This window comes from Tenebrio molitor, chromosome 1 (assembly GCF_963966145.1).
Source record: "Tenebrio molitor chromosome 1, icTenMoli1.1, whole genome shotgun sequence".
Taxonomy (NCBI): domain Eukaryota; kingdom Metazoa; phylum Arthropoda; class Insecta; order Coleoptera; family Tenebrionidae; genus Tenebrio; species Tenebrio molitor.
The window spans coordinates 29,993,094-30,010,081 of NC_091046.1; the positions used below are offsets into that span (position 1 = coordinate 29,993,094).

General features: G+C 32.5%; 1 long non-coding RNA gene across 1 annotated transcript; it reads left to right on the top strand.

Moving 5' to 3' along the window:
- Positions 1-12,117: 12,117 nt before the first annotated feature.
- On the top strand, positions 12,118-13,013 carry LOC138122364 (uncharacterized). Its single transcript, XR_011156450.1, has 2 exons — positions 12,118-12,319; positions 12,696-13,013. It is a non-coding gene; the product is annotated as an uncharacterized lncRNA (long non-coding RNA).
- Positions 13,014-16,988: the final 3,975 nt, after the last annotated feature.

Genomic DNA, 16,988 nt, shown 5'->3' on the forward strand with positions numbered 1-16,988 from the left:
TACTGACGTTTTAATGAAATAATGTGGATTATAAATTTTCATTAAGATAAAATGTAACAGTTTCAAGAAGCCATAATATTTCATTTAAAAAATTAAATTATCCCAGTTCGTAGTTCATTTTACTAGTCGTGTTCAGTGTTAAACCCTAAAAGCAAATGAATTCTCAAATGGCTAACATATTTCATTTCTAAACCGACCAAGGCGTGCGTAACTAGTAGAAGCTCGTGAATATTAACATTTTAATCATGTGATCGATGTTCCTCTGAACTTCTGATACATCCCTCTTTGTGTATTTCCAGATCTTAGAGGCATCCGAATTAATTAAATTTTTATAGAGGTATAAAATTTAGAATATCTTTTGAAGAATGTTGGTTATCGCTTTTTCGTAGGAACGTAATTTCTGTTTTAAGTTTACGTGTTTATTTTCTATTAAAACCCAAGCGGAATCTAATTTATACATCGAGCCACTTAATTTGCTTTTGTATTTAACTAAAATTACTTGGTCAATTTCACAAATATTGTCAGAAGTGTAATACTTACTTGCATACATCAAACTAAATTAAATCAGCAATCTTTGGTGTTTACTTTCAACAATGCATCTATTTACAGCAAAAAAAATAACTTTTAAAGCAATTAACAGAAAATTTGCTTGACCTTACCTGTATTGATTATATGACTGTATATCTTTAGATATGTCCAATAAACATAAAAAAGGTGCTTGTAATGGCAGTGGGGGTTATAAAAGCTAACAGACAATTAAGCAAAGTACTTAATTTGAAACCCCGGTAACAATAAAACTTTGATCTGCATCACTTTAGGGAGTAAAAGTTGAAAACTATGTGTTCCATTGCAAGATCTTGAAATATCTAGTTATGTTTTAACATAAAATTACTCTAACAATAAGAAGTAACTTAGTTTATGCTCTTTATGCCGTTGAAAGCTGTATAATAATATAATAGTTACAATTATAGCGTGCTTAAATAATAAATAAATAAAAAATTAAAAAATACCACTTGCATATTTGAATTTGCACGTCAAACTTAAAAATCCATCGAAACGAAATATCTCATTAAGCGAAAAGGACTTGACATTTTCTGCAATCAATAAAGCTAAAAAAAAAAGGAATATGCAGTCGCAGTATAATTCACCATCTTTACATATAAAATTAGGCATTCTAAAAAATTTCGTTGAAGCAAAAAATCGATGCTACTGCTTCTATGTATGTTATAAAAAAAATATAAAATTTAGCGAGGTTTAAATAAAATAAAATATTTTAACCAAATAATATTCTGTTTAGGCACCCTTAATGACAAAGGTAATTTTACGTACTCCCATGCGGACAAGAAGTAACTCTTTTTCGGACGCACTTTTCAAGGCATTGACTGTGGCGCCATCTGTTGGTCTATTTAGTAAGTTAACAACGAAACCGACAAAACCGAGTAAACCGACTGCAAATCAACGAATATTTGACAGTTAAATTTACCTCACCTAATTGTTTTATTTGCAAGTGTTGTATCGTTTACTTTTGGTAGTGGTTATTTGGCGAAAAAGTAAGAAAATGAACGATACGCCGCCGGACATTGCAGACAAAGCAAGCGCTGCAAAACAAGACTTGCTTCCGAAAAAATCTGGAGACCTGTATAACATTGAAAATGTCGACCATAAAGTCGAAGATTTATATTTCTTCGCTTTTTGTGAAAAGAAAGCAAGTAAGACATTTTCACTGGATTTAGTTATTTTCTTCTTGTTGCACCATTGTTGTTAAAATGCATTACCATAATGAAATTATAATTTTTTCAAGGATGTCTTTTGCTTTGTAGTTCGTGCGGTTGAATAAAAAATTTAATGTGCACCTCGGCCAAAAAGTGCCTTTTGTCCTCGCCTGTTTTCAAGTCTCGGCTCCGCCTCGACTAGAAAACCCAGACTCGGACAAAAAAGTGCATTTTTTGGCCTTGATACACAAATAACTATTTTTTGTTCGACACTGTCAGAATTTGAGAATTTTCTCCTGTGTGAACGGATTTTGATAAATGTCACAACTTGTCAAAATGAAACGTCAAGCTGACTTTAAAAATTTTAAGCGATTTGAAGTCTTTAAGGGGTCGTTGAACAAAAAAAAACGTTGTATTCAGCTCGTTCGTGTGTAAATTGGGCTCTTTTTGGCACTGACCCACTCATGCCAAAAAAAGCCCAACTTACACACGAACTTGTTAAATACTATTATGGAATGACAATGACAAACTTCTTGGAAAATAACAAGGCGCAAGGCGAAGAAGATTTTATGAGAGAACTGCTGTTTATTCCTTAAAGCAACATTTAATTAACGATGTTATTTTTATGTTTAACATTTCAAATGATATAATTCTTTAAATAATTTAATTTCAGAATTTATTTGATTTATAGTTATTTAAGATATAAGTGTAAAAAGTTATCCTTTATTGCACGAACGGGTTTAAAATACGACCGAGGTACGAGGGAGTATTTTAAAGGATGTGAGTGCATTTAACAGAAACACAACATATAGAAATTTTAATTTTAATTGGGTGCGGGGATAAAACTAGATAAAACTAAAACAGGGGGAATTTCTTCATAAACTTGCTTATTGTCAACAAGCTAGGGGATTGCAATTCGAACATTTAATTCCATAATTTTAAGTACTTACTAATACAGTTTGTAACTTGTTTTTGTTCGTTATAAAATTTATTTTGTCCAAATTTATTTTTTTTTTCTCAAAAATTTCCTTATGTAAGGTAACAAAATTTTTATACTGGCGTTTAGACAATGAAAAGGGCTATCAGAATCAAGAAGAAAAATAGGGGGTTTCCATTTAAAAATAGTATCGATGACGTCATAACTTGAAAACAAATGAGTGCTTGGAATTTTCATTGATACTAAAACATGTATTTTTATAAACTAAAATTGACCTGTCCAAAGATTTTTTTGAAAAAAATTTAGTTTAATTTTTAAGGATTTTATTCCATACTTTTGCCGCTCACTGTATATTTGCATACGTAGAAAACATTTAAAAATGAATGTTTAAGTGAAAATAATGATATTCGTTTCTTTCAGTTTTCACAGGTGGTTTTGACCCGTTGTTAATATAAAAGTTAAATGCCTATCAGATAAAAATTATACTTTAGAAATAAGATGAATAACTGATAGATTTTAATCATAACACGACAGAAATAAAAATAGTAAGTATTTTATAAAATTTTGCTCCAGTTCAAGTCGACTTTTGTCATTTTAATCGTAATTTCCTATAAAAATATTTTACGTGCAGATAAGGTATAATTATAAACACTTATAAATCAGTAAGAAGTGTTGAAATATTTAATTTAACAGTGCAAAATCATATTTAACTTAGTGGAATAAAAAAGACGTCCGTATTTTCACTGTCGGCCTTTTGTAGGTATAGAAGGTGCCATTAAATTAGATAAATAATAACAAGAAAACCAAAAAAATCTCATGGGATTTAGAGTTCAATTTGCACTCGACTTGTGGAAGCGGTTCTTCGCTTCCCGAATTGCCTAAAAAAACCTCTTCTCAGTTCTCTGTTTACCGTGTTTCTGCCCACCAATTTTTGATCCTCGCCGCTCTGAATGACCATCACCGGAAATAGGTTTCTCTTAATGACTTAATTTTATAACGCGGTCCTCACATTTCATTCCCAATTTACTAAAACGTTTCATTTGTGCGCCAGACTTTTTCTAATGTCTTTAAATGAGAATAATTTCGTTAAATATTCCATTTCGTCGTTGCCAAGATTTTTAGAAAATAACGAGAGATCTGCTTTCATTAAAAAGTTATATTATTGGACTTATTGTTCGTTTATTGCGGAACTGCTCTGAGTAACTTAAGCTTCTTTGCGTCTTAGGGTGTCTGTTTAGTGATAAATGGATGCAACATAGTTGTCCTTTTAACTAAATCAATCAAGCAACCAAATTGTATTGGCCGTATCTAGTGAGTTAAATGAATAGTTAACATCTGACGAACAGCTCACAGACATGTTCCAATTTACATGAAATAATAGTCATGAATAGTCAAGTCCAACTTGAATACTGATACAATAATTACAAGATCGATCGCCTCGTGTCTTAACCTCCAAGGATCGAACTGTCCTTAACTTAAATATATCGTGAAAATTATTGCAGTGCGACAGTAAAATTACACACATACCTATTAGATGTGTACAATGATACACAATCTGGAAGGTATACGAATTGAAACACAAACTTTATAATGAAAGTGTATTTTCTCACAAAAGCCCACAGATTCGTATTTGTTTACTTCATTTAAGAATCAAATATGTAGAACGTTATTATATGTACATATAACACATTAATACAAAATGCGTCTCTTTTCATCGGATGAATACATTTTGTGTTTGACATGAGGAATTTCACGGGATTATTGTCTTTTTTTGTTTTGACAAAGGAATATTTCCAAACTGGATGAAAACGATAAAATTTTTGGATGCATGTTATTTTAGGTTCTTTAGAATTGACGCTTTTGTTAGCAGAAGCTAAATTTGCATATGGTTTAATGGTTTAACATGGGTTGAATACTCCAGTTGTTTAGTTAACATAATTTAATCAGAAAACCGAAAAGGGTGAGGATAGGAAGGTCTGGCAAAAATTCACACAGGAAAAGCAGGATTTCGCACAATAACAGCCAAGTTAATATCAACGGACTAACAAGATTACAAGATGTAACCGTAGACTTTGTCGATTGTTTTAACCATTGCGGTTTGTTACATCTTGTTGTGTGTTCCGGTTCCGCAAAGCGGAGATACCACTTTACCGCTCTGTCGACCACTATACGTATATATAATGAACTGTTTTATAATATGTGTCTAGATAGGTTCTTCTTTACACTATCACATTCTGGTGTCTAAATAACTTTCAAAGTACAGAGTAGTAACACTTTCAGAATAAATTAACGAGATTGCATTTTAGTGTTGGAGATAATAGCTTAAGTAATTATATACATACTTTCTAAATGAGTTCTCGCTGACTTGCCGTTATTCTAAGCGAAAGTGTTCTCAACAAGGACTCAATAAAGTAAGCGTGGCAGACCTGAGAGTTATACGTTTCATCATGTCTCCGGCTCTAGTCTCTAGCTTGAAATTTGCATGTACTAGTTGAAATTAATTGGCCTTTTAAACATGTATGACTGTATAATTATTATCCAAAAAATATTAAGTAAATATTATAGGCTGTTTAATACGATAATGTGAAGCAATTAATTATGAAAGTTTGAGGTGATGTTTCTTTGGTAATATTGCTTAACGACTAGATTAATCTAAAAAATAAAATATCTATTTTTTCAGGGTTGGCATGTTTCAAACATTATGTTTTAATCTACAGTTTTAAACAGTGTTTTAAACATGTTGTATAAAAAACACATGTTTTAAACGTGTTTTAAAACAAAAAAAATCAGAATAAGAATTCAATTTTTTTTTAGTCACAGTATTTTTAAGATATTCATTTTGGACTTAACAAAAGATATTAAAAAACCATTTATTCAGATTATTCAAATTTCAAGTAGGTACAAAATTAAAATAAAAAATAATAACTGTACATTAAGTAAATACCTACAATGAAATTATAGACTGTTTTATTGGCGACTTTAGTCATTCTCATTTTCTAGGCTTTTTTCAGGCAGACTTGGAATCTTCCCATTGAAGGCCTGCATTATAATTACAAGTTTGGAAGCTTTTTCTGTACGGAGCATATTTCTTAATTTAGTATGTACGTAGGTACTTAACCGAAAGTAGAGAAAATACGTTCTATTCCAACAGAAGAGGTAACTGCTGTATGTAACCAACAAAAATCGCAGAAATGTTGAACAGCTACCTTTAGCCTAGCTATTTGTTAAAAGTTGTTTGTACTTTGTATAGTCCGTACGCTGATCGATTGCACGTTTTTAAATTCTAGTTCCAAAACATAATGTAGTGAAAACTACTAAACTCTCCATCTCAATTGTCTCACGTTATTTAGAAAACCGTTGTAGCCTTGCAGATTAATTTCCGTCACACTTGTCTCTGTATCTGTCTTCTATCAAAAAACGTGCAATCTGCCAGCGTATGGAGTATACCACTAGGACTAGCGGATAACACGAGAAAATAATAAGAAATCTACATTTCGGTAACTGCGCAGTTTGCATTGCAATATTGCAATACAATGGCGCAGTGCGCATGCCCAGTGGTCGAGTGTAAAAGTACAGCAACATAATAGTTTAAAACATGTTTTAAACAAACAAAAAAAAAGTAAAAAAAAACTATATGTTTTGTTTTAAATAAAAGAAACATGTTTTTTTGCCAACCCTGAATTTTTTTTGCAGCCATGTTTGTTGCTTTTATTGATGATGCGATTGGGCTGTACCGGAGGCCGAAAAATTGAAATTATGAATCCATGATGGCTTTGCTTGCAATAATTTTATTTGTCACAACTGACATTTACGAAAAAGTTAAAATACGACAATTAAAATGTATGAGATGAGAAAACAGACATGACCCTGATTTATGACGAATGTAATAAAAAGTTTCTGCTGTTGCTCGTTTATACAGACAATGGACATTTTCCCAAAATTCTCCGTGTTTTTACAATTACATTTAACTAAGCGAATGATGTTTATGTCAAAATTTACGAAACTGCACAGCTTACTAAAACAAATATCCACATTAACTTTGCAAATGTATTGTGGGTTGCATTTTAAATTCCGTCGGACTCATTATCACTCGTGAAATACCCTGTGTATTGTAGAAAATGATTGTCAATTTTATTTTAGTTTCATTTTAAATACGACAGCGTATTCTTTACAATACTACACTTTTTTGCAATATTTTCGTTTCTAAAATTAAGTCCAAAAAATCCCTGTCAAATTTGAATTTCAACCAATGACAACGAGGATCATGCACAGTGCAATTATCGAATTACTATTATTCGAATATTCGCTGTAATTTGCAGATAGACGCTGAAATTCAAATTTGGCTGCAATCAAATTGGATAAAAATTTTTGAAGAAAATACGTAATCGTTATACCGGGTATTAACCACCAAACCTGGCCATAGGCACATTTAAAATTACACATAATAAATAAAATATATGAGTTGCTATGAAATATATTTGTTTAATGTCATATTTATTGACAGCTGTAATTATCATCCGTACAAACTACAATGCCATCAGGAAACTTTTGATGTAGGTAGACGTAGAAAGTAGAATTACTTTTGGAATTTAAAAAACGGAAGAATGATCACAGGGCAGTATTATACACAATTATTGGGCAGATTTCACGATGCATTGAAGCAAAAACGACCCCACTTGGCGAAGAAGAAAGTGCTGTTCCACCAAGCCAATGCGCCGGCACACTGATTCCTTGTTGCCTCAGCGAAATTGGTGGAATGGGGCTACGAATTGCTGCCACATCCACCGTATTCTCCAGATTTACAGCCCTCTGTGACTTCTTCCTGTGTCCCAACATGAAAGAATGGGTCGGTGGAAAAAGATTCGCATCGGACGAGGAGGTTATTACCGAAACTGAAGCCTATTTCGCAGTTTGACAAATCCTATTTTTTGGAGGGCTTGAAAAAGTTAGAAAGTCTATGTTGAAAAATAAATCGAATTTTTTTTTTAACTTTTTGCTTCTTGCCTAACATGGGTACTTATCATACTCGTACATACATCCCTCGTAGGTGCCAGAAATCATGCAAAAACTATTTTCCATGTTAAATCCCTATGGCCAGGTTTGGTGGTTGACACTCGGTATATTGTAGTGATTAAGTAAAAGTAATAGTATTTAACATTACTAGCATTCGTGGTGTGGTAAGAGCTGCCACTCCACAACTGTCACTTAACGGTTCAAGAGACAAATTTCTGCAAGGTAAAATGCTCGAGTTCTTAAGCAAAAACATATCTGAATAAAAGAATTTCGAGTGCAATTATATGAGAGAATTTTGTGATTCTGAACTAAAAAACTCATAGTTTACAGTACGAGTGAGACGTTTAAGGACGAGGCGATGAAGGAGCCGAGTCTTGAAACTTGAAACGAGTACTGTAGAAAGAGTTCACGGACAAATGTCGTTATGTATTTTATTTCATCCTGACTCAAGTTTTGTTTAAAAGAAACATTGCAATTAATTTCAAAATAATTCAACAAATGCTACAATAATGAAACAAATCTAGTCACATTTTTGGAACATGATTAGCAACGGCTGTTTGGCAATTGTTTATTTTGTTGATTTTGTTGAAATAATTTGGTGCGTCAAAATGACTTCTAAAGCAAAATCCTCCAGAAATTGTAAGAAAATCTGCAGAAGCCTGTGCTGAATTAATACCTAGCAAGTCTGGTGAAAGGTATCGAAAATAATTCAGCCATATTTGTAAATGGAAATCAGAAAATAATGTGAAGAAAATTGCGGAAGAGGTTATGCTGGCTGGCCTATTTTTTAGATTTGGTTTAAATGGTTGTATTATTTTATTTGTGAACTAACGTTTTTAGTCTGAGAAATATGTAATTGTTATTGCGATTGTTACTTTTGTGTTTCCAATAGCAACACTGAACCGGCGTCCGGCCGTTTTTTGCGTTTTCCCGGATTCAAACTGATGACGTAAAGTATTGAAATTTGACACAGGATGAAATAAAATATTATAGCTATTAATATAACGAGAAGTTTATGGGATTTATAACATGCGAGGACGTTGCCAGGTGACGAGGCGATTAGCCGAGTCACCTGCACAACGTCCGAGCGTTGTTTAAATCCCATAATATTCGAGTTATACATATTTCAAGCTTTATCGTATCATTGTATCTAACGTATTACTAGCGCGTAACTAATGTATTATTATGAGTGACTAACGTATTATAAGTAACTAAGGAAGCTGAGTTATTCGAATATTATGGCCTTCATAATTATCAATAAAAATGTGTAACATAAAGTGATCATAATCGTTAATGATACGATAAATTTGATTTTAGAACATTTATTTCATCACCGCTGAAACAAATCGTGTTGTTTAGTAAATAGTCAACAAATGTATTTTCAGACGACCACTATGAAATATGGCACATTTCACACGGTTTTTCCTTAGTGAAAATTGCAAACGATTTCAACACGAACACGAACGAACAGCCTAACCGTGTACAATGAAAAATTTGAGAAATCTGATTGGCCGACAGCTGTGTGTTTTTATATTGTACACGGGCCGATGATTAACGATGTCTATCTCCGCGCAACGGCATAATTATTTTGTCCGCAGCTCTGTCGAATGATATTTGAAGTTTGAAGGGATGCCGAAGATTAGCGTTTTTTTTGTGGTCGTCGGAAAAATATCGTGTATACCACGTGTTGAAAATTCGATTTCACACTCGTTTGCTTAAGCCACGCGCCTACGGCTTGTGGCTCAATTCTGCAAACTCGTGTGAAATCTTTCATTTTCAACTCTTGATATACAATATACTATTTTATAATCTGCGTCTCTAATAGGTCTATTATTGTATTCAGTTTGCAGTCGTTTATGGCTATCTATTAAAGCACTCATAGTTTAATAGATCTCTAAGAAAATTTTTATCAACATTTCAGTGTATTATTGTCATTTACACCAAAAGACTTCCAATATTAATGTTCAAACTCTACTTTTTAACATCTGCTGCAGATGTAGTTGCATCCGTTACCTTGAATTATCAATTAATACAAAATTCCCTAGAATTTGAAAATTTAATTTTTTTATTTAAAAATTAAAACAAGGGTGCAAATTCTAAAAAATAACATAAAAAAACTCGTTTTACAAAGGCATTGGCGCACTCGTCTCATACAAAACTCCCCTACGGCTCGTTTTCTACACTTGGGACTCGTGCACCAAATCAACCCTTATAAAACTTGTTCTCTAATATACTATTATCGCTTTCAAAAAGCAAAGCAGGTTTTCATCAATGGCAAATTGATCAAAATGCCTCGTTTCTTACCTACTTACTCGTATTAGAGACGGATACAATTGTGATCAAAATCGCTATTGGATTTATAATGCATGCTTTAGTATTAGCTTTATAATAAAAAAATTTACATTATTTAATCTGTATTAAATATTTAAATCAATTCATCTACTTCAGAAACGGAAATTTTGGAAATTGAGAATGGAATTATACTGCCAAATCTTATTTAAATATAAGAATTTAGAAAACGCTTTGTAAATGTGTTCATACACTACTTACTAGACACTTGCCCATTGTGTAGTTCTATGTATAGTCGCAGAATTTTCGAAAAAGTGGGTGCATTTATGTGAACGGTTGTTTCAAACGTAGGTACAAATAAAAAATGAAACATTAATTCAAGAGTTTAAAGCGTTAAAGATGATATTTTTTAGATGCCTAAATAAAAAAGGACTAAGATTGCATGATTCCATCTTCTATCAAATCCATCATCGCAAAATTTTGCCAGGTAATGAACTGTCAGATTAGCTGTATCATCCGTTGTGCCATTCTGATGGAAGTAGTCTTCAATTATCTCGTCAGCGTTTAGTTGATTTGGGAAAGGATTGCAGTATCAGATATCCTTCTCCGTGTCCAGGTTTCGAATCATTCTTTTGTTTTCAACACTATAACCTAAAATAATCAAAGTGGTACAACAACTTAGATCAGATGTTGGTATCGATAAAATAAGTTAAAAAATGTTTTGCCTTATTGTTTTTTTTTCTAAATAATATTCATTAAAAAAAAACCGTTCTGTTGTAATTTCAATACTTGATAGCTTCATTACTTGATTTCAGTATTGTCTGTAATCCGTAATGGCGTACTCGTATAAACAACTTTGACGTAGATGTCATGTAAAAAGTGGACCTAATGCAAAATAAATTATAGTGCTTTCAAAGAAATTATCATTACTTGATAGAAATAAATATTCATAATGATTAATAAAATCCAGCCTCAATGCCGTATCCTCTTCTTTTATTAAATTAATAAATGGAAAATATGACATTGTCAAAATATTCTTGACGTCAAATTGACAGGTGAGTAAAACAAAACCGATCTTGTTGCCGAGTTATTGTTTACAAACAATAATTTGCGAAAAATTATCGGAAAGTTTTTCCGCATTATTTGAAAAAATGAAAGATTCCTGCTATCGAAAATGCAGCAGAAGCCGCCATGAATACCCTTATACAGGGTGACTGACGAAAAACCTTTGATGCTGTATCTTGCTTATTTTTTTATCCGATTTGAATAAATGACACATCAAATGAAATAATTTTGAAAACACTTCAATACCAATTAAATAAAACAAATATATTGCGTCCAGTTTTTGACAGCTGAACATCAGCTTCTTTTTTTCAAATAGCACTGTACATTTTTTTTATTCAGTATTGTAGAGATTGGCTTCTAAAAATAAAAATGCAAAGAACTATACCCATTCATTAAACAAAAGTCAAAAAATTAAAGCGTAAATGTACAAAATTTGAAAATCAAGTGACCAAAATAAACAAGAGAGAACTTTGTTCTAAATGATTGAAATGACTAAGTAAGCTCTGAGTATTCATTTGTCAAAACAGTTTGATAATAATAATATTATTATGTTGCTGTGGAAGAAAATTTCCAAAGACGATTTAGTGTTAACCTTTGTTGTGGCATTTTTGGAGATAGAATGGACTAGTGGGTCCCTTTTTTATTGATAGCAGTCTCAATCAAACAAAATATCATATTATTTATTATCAAACGAAATAAGCAATTTTCTGGATGAAATACCATTAGCAGTGTTGAAGAGAGTCGTGTTTCATCAGGACGGCGCCATACCACATAATGCACGCATGAATTTTTAAATTATGTTGGTGAACGATGAATGGGTGCTCATGGAGCTATTCGATGGCCCGCTAGATCCCCAGATTTGAATCCATTGGATTTCTTTATATTCATTCGAAACTTTCGAGACAATGTTTATTTGACCCCACCAAAAAGAGTTAAGAAAAAAGAAAAGTGCGAGTATGTCAGGAAAAACCTCAAAATTTTTTACTGAATGCAAAGGTGGGCATTTCTAGAAGGGATCGACAGTGTCTCCAACAGCATTGAGGAAATTTTGAGCAACTAGAATAGATTTTGTATTGTTTACAAATTTGATTAAAGTCCATTCACGTTGGATTTTCCTAGTCAAGGTCAAATAATTCAATATTATGGCGGTGTGATTTTTACTTCAAAAATGCTTTAGCTGTGTATGTCACCAATACGGGCTGATAAAGTAACCAAGTCATTCGTAGACTATAGAGGTTATGTTATTCGCTGTCAGCAAAGAAACAGTCATTTTTCAAATATTGTTTTTAGAGGATAACAGTAGGTAATAATACATCCATTTTGTTATCATTTGCACTAAAAATAGTGTCAGTTCTTAATCGGTATGATAGGATTAGGAACATACAATAGGTACAGTCGTTGGACAAATAAAACTGGGACAAAAATGACAATCACATAAGTCAAAATTTACAAATTTGCATCGTTTAATTACGGCTTTATCACAAATAGGTTAACTTTGGTATGACATATTGTATAGACACTGACAAATATATTGACAATTCAATGGTCTGATTTACACAGATTAAATTTTAAGTGTCCCAGTTTTATTTGTCCACCGACCGTACCTAACTCCTACCTACTGGTGTTGTATTTTTCTGCTTGCGCTGTTGATTAAGTGAAAAAACCCTTAATGACTACAGTGATGACTGATGAGGAACCAGAATAAGTTATAGAAAATGAACCCAATAGAAAATTGTGTGAAGTTTCTTTCATTGGAAGCGATGGAAGTAAGGAATGCATCTAAATGATGGAACAAATTTGGCAATAAAATTTCAGTTATTCAGAAACACTTATACGTTTTGATTGTGGTTGTGACGTTTCAAGAATGTATTGTTACAATTGCATACCACAAAAGAAAGGTGTATTTTGATTTTTTAAGTTTTTTCGATGTACACATTACCTTTAAAATAACGTTGTATTGTTAAAACTGCTCAATAAAGGTCGTAAATAGATTATAATCATGTTAATACATACAATACATTAAATATTAAAGGATTCTGACTAATTAATTTTCGAACTGAAGCTATTTTTTCTTGAGTCCGTATTAGCTTGCGAGTTTCGTCACATTACGTCAGTTGTGGAAGGTTAACGCAATTTTAAAATTAACCTTTTTTCTTTTCGCCATGGTAAAATCACCCAGAAATAGAATTTTATTAAAAAATCTGTGACTTTATTTCACACGTCAAACTAACATTCGAAATTAAAGACGTCAAATCGATCTCAATCGCTCTATCACGAATAAAACACGATAATGTAAAAATGACTAGGAAAGGAGGCGCAGGCTTGCAACGTGATAACAATTTGACAGGGAAAATCCAACGTGAATGGACTTTACTTGATTTTTGATTTTCAATTTTTTTCAATTAAAATACATTTTTTGTTTTTTCTTTTAATGTACAAATATTCAGAAGAAGATTCTTTATAAGAACGAATAAAAAAATATATAGTGTAATTTGAAAAAAAAAGTTGGCTATCGTCTCTCAAAAAATAGACGCCGGAAAAAATATCGAATAGAATTAATAATAATGAAGTGTTTTTCGAACTATTTCATTTGATGTGTCATTTATTCAAATCGGATAAAGAATAAGTAAGATACATCGTCAAAGGTTTTTCGTTAGCCACCCTGTATGTACTAGAGAGATCAAAATCAGCGTATCAAGCGACACATTTGAAATTTGATGCAAGCAGAAAAAAGTGGTAGGTAACGGTCACAGAAAACGTAGTAAATAGTTAATATACATGTTCTGTACTCATAGCCTCAAAATTGGTATTTCCCGGTTGTCCTCGGAGTGCGGAAGCAACGATTTCTCGCACTCCCTGTTTTTTACTTTGCAAGCAGAAACTGGGGGAAATTGCATTGTAAGGTTGGTATTTAATAACGTAGACAGACGGAAACGTCAATTCACTTGGAACAAAATGGACGTTTCATCACATTTGCAATTGTAAAATTAATTCTCGTCAACACAAAAAATAAGAAATTCAAAAAGATAAGAGTAATAACAAGGGAATAATTTGTTCAACGTGTTGTCTGATGTAATAGACGGCACCGACGCTTTAAATTTTAATAATCTAGTAATCAGCGGGAAAGGTCCTACCAACCCAATCGTAAAAAATTACCCATGTTAAGTGATTCGCATTTTTAATTTTATTTTTAAATATTTTTGAATTATTAGTTAAAAAAAAATATTGTACCTAACTTTTGCGGCAAGAAATTTCCCGCGTTCGCACTAAAACAAAGTGCTCGCGTGGGAAATTTCACTTCCCGCATACGTTAGGTAAATAACTATGTATTTTGGGCACCCTTAATGAAAACGGTAATTTTACGTACTCATAAGTGGACGAAAAGTAACTCTTTTTTTTCGGGCGCTGACCGTGGCGTCACTGTTGGTCTGTTTAGTAAATTAGCAGCGAAACCGACAGAACCGGTAATTGTCTTGTCACAAAAATAAACTATGTAAATATGTACATAAGTAATTGTACTGTAAATAGTAAATTTCTAGTTTTGTTGGCAAGCTGATAAAAATTACTATAAAAAAATTGTTAATATTTATAAAAAAAGGCTATATTCTGTCTCGTGATTCGGAAGTCACGTTAAGCCATCATGCCCCTCATAGATTTGTAAACCAGTCCTAGACTGTGTAACAAATTTATTTATTTTTTTTTATTAATAAATTTATCTATTTGAAAAAGCTGGATATAAAATAAATTTGTAATTTCCAATGATGTCTTTTTCTTTGTAGTTAGTGCGGTCGCCTAAAAAATTTAATGTGCACCTCTGCTAACAAGTGCCTTTTGTCCTCGCCTCGGATAGAAAACCCAGACTCGGACGAAAAAAATGCACTTTTTGGTCTTGATACACAAATAATTATTATTTTATCATTGTCAGAAATCCGAAGCGTTGAGAATTGTTATCGCTGATCATAATAAAAAAAGGACAAGAACGGGACATTTTTATCAGCTCGTGATTAACACACTTTGACACATTAGAAAGAAGTCACTGTGCGACATTTTTTTATGTTAGCATTATTCTATCAAATAAACTTTTACTGGAGAAAAATTTTACGAGTAGTCCCACTCTTTTGAGAAATCGAGGAATTCAAAGTACACAAACTAATCTAATCTAATCTAATAATTTTTTCACAAGAAAGATGGTTTTTGGTGTAGTCATTTCAGCGGAATATTTGAAATTAGGATCCTTAGGGTTAAAATTTTTGTTATAACTACATACATATGTACTTTTCATCACCGACAAACAGTTGTCCGATATGGACAGCCTTCTTTAAGAAAAGTCGTATTTTCCCAAGACTTTATAATTAAATTTTATGAAAAAAAAAAAATTCTCGTGACAGACATAAATTCGATCATTCTGTTTTCAAATTGGTATATTGTGAAACTATGCGGATGGAGCATCAAATATAAAACTAAAAAATAGTATATTATTATTAGATATTATTATATAAGTTTAATAAGAAGGGTATTGGCGTACGTGCGTGTTTGGGACACGACGAGCGAAGCGAGGGGTGCTCCAAAGAAGCAAATGCGACAATACCTCTTATTAAAGACATGTAATATGCTGTTTTTTATATTTTGCACCTTTTGAGCCGTTTTTAAATCAAAAGTAAGAATTTTAAAATTCTGGGGAAAAATTATGATGGTTGTAAAAAACGATTGAAACTCATTCGCGTGTATTGGCTGACGCCGCCAGAATCCTCTAGACTTTAGAGAATTCTGGCAGAGGAGTCTGGCAATACCAACATGATAACCGTAAATTGTACTATCGCTATTACAGAACTATCAGCTATTGTGATAATGTTTTCGGTTTCACAATGGAGTTATTGTGAAAGCAAAATATAAAAAAAAAATTGTTTTTTGTTCGATACTGTCAGAATTTGAGAATTTTCTCCTATGTGAACGGATTTTGATAAATGTCGCAACTTGTCAAAACGAAACGTCAAACTAATTTTAAAGGTTTTAAGCGATTTGGAGCCTTTAAGGGGCTCGTCGAACAAAAAAACGTTTCACTCGCGTTTTAAAATGGCCCACGCGTGCCAAAAAAGGCCCAATTTACACACAAACTCGTCAAATAAACTACTATTATTGGGTCTTGCAAAAGGGTTAGAGGCGAGTTGTCTCCCGTGCTTCAGGTAAAGGCATTAGGATTACGACTAGGTACACTAATTGCAGTTGGATGCATTGAAATAGCTGATAGATAATTTTTAAGGAGGAACAAACAAATAAAAATTCTATGAAAAAATACAACTTCAAGAATACAAATATACATATAAAAATATAGGTACTCCAAATATTTATAAATAATATTTATTTGTTCATTATAACGGAAATAATAGGACATCTTTTTCACAAAATCAACGAAACTATAACTTCCATTAATACTATTTTTATGTTTATTAATTTTTGTTGGATATACTCGGAAGTGTCTTTTTGAAAATTAATGAGGATATCGATTATCTATAAATAGAAAAATATTTGTTAGCGAAACAAAGAAACTTGCATTAAATTTGGAAAAAACACTTAATATCTTCACTTAGAAATACGAAGATTACCACCGCATAGGGTTAATTTGAGTGGGAGACAATTCGCCTCTTGTTAGGAGACAACTCACCTCTTGGAAAAACTACCTGTGCCGTTCTGGGAGACAATCCGCCTCGTCCGCTATTATTACCATGACCACTGTTCTGATTATTTGTATAATGATTTACAATCCATGAGCATCATCGGGACAACCAACAGATATAGTAATAACCCCCCCCCCCCCCCCAGTGCCCGCAGCTTCCAAGTGACTTATTCAAAACGTGCGCATATTTTTGAAAGTCTGTACATCCACAAAAATTACTTGACGGATCTCATTAGTTTTAACCTCGCTTTGGCAGTTTGACCACGTGTTCATGTTTGGAGAAGATGTGCACGTCAGT